This window comes from Chrysochloris asiatica, unplaced genomic scaffold, assembly GCF_000296735.1.
Source record: "Chrysochloris asiatica unplaced genomic scaffold, ChrAsi1.0 scaffold00272, whole genome shotgun sequence".
NCBI lineage: Eukaryota > Metazoa > Chordata > Mammalia > Afrosoricida > Chrysochloridae > Chrysochloris > Chrysochloris asiatica.
In genome coordinates, this window is record NW_006408790.1 from 315,166 (window position 1) to 315,980 (window position 815).

The window sequence follows — 815 nt, forward strand, 5'->3', positions numbered from 1 at the left end:
TTCCTCCCCCCTCCCTTCTTCCTGTCACATGTGCATAATGTTCATATGTGCGACTCGGGGACCGTAGTCCCAGCAGCTCTTGTCACAACTTCCCACAGATCAATGATGTGCTCATTTATTTGTAAAACAGCTACGCCAGAATAATAAAGATGAGTGAGATTTCCTCAAAGTGAAACTTTATGGGGTTTTGTGATTGTAGAACAACCAGCAACTGTTGTTTGAAGTTTTCTGGACTTTTACCAGATTTAACTGAAAAACAAATCATCAGGTGGAAATTGTTCAAAGATACCACCCATAAATCCACTTTGCTTTCCGGGAAGCCTTCCTTAAAAGAGGGGCTGGAGGAAGGACCATCCCTGTTCTGCTGGGTCGGGTAGTCCCTATGCGGGTCTCTTACCTAAAGACCACCAGGAAGCCCCAACATGAGCCCCTCTCTCTGACTTACTTGGTTCTGTCCACCGCGTCCTCTCTCCTGACCTGCCCTAGCGATGCCCACTTCCAGGTTTCCTGGGTGCTCGCGGGAGCCGCGGAGAGAGCAGCTTTCCCTGGGGCTGGGCAGAGCGTCGGCTTAGCTCCGGAGGAAGTTACCCCTCCGGTTCCTTCTTCTTCTCCCCGGAGTGCGCGTGGATGAGCGAGACAGCGGCACCGTGAGAACTTCAGGGCTACTGGGTCGTTTCCTGCGGCTCCTGGAACGGTACAGTTGGGACCCGTGCGCTTCTGCCCACAACTGTGCCCGCACCTCGCCCGGCTCGCCCCCTCCCGGCCCGCTGGGCCCGCGCGCCCCCCTCTCTGGCCGGGTAATGATTGCCCGCGGG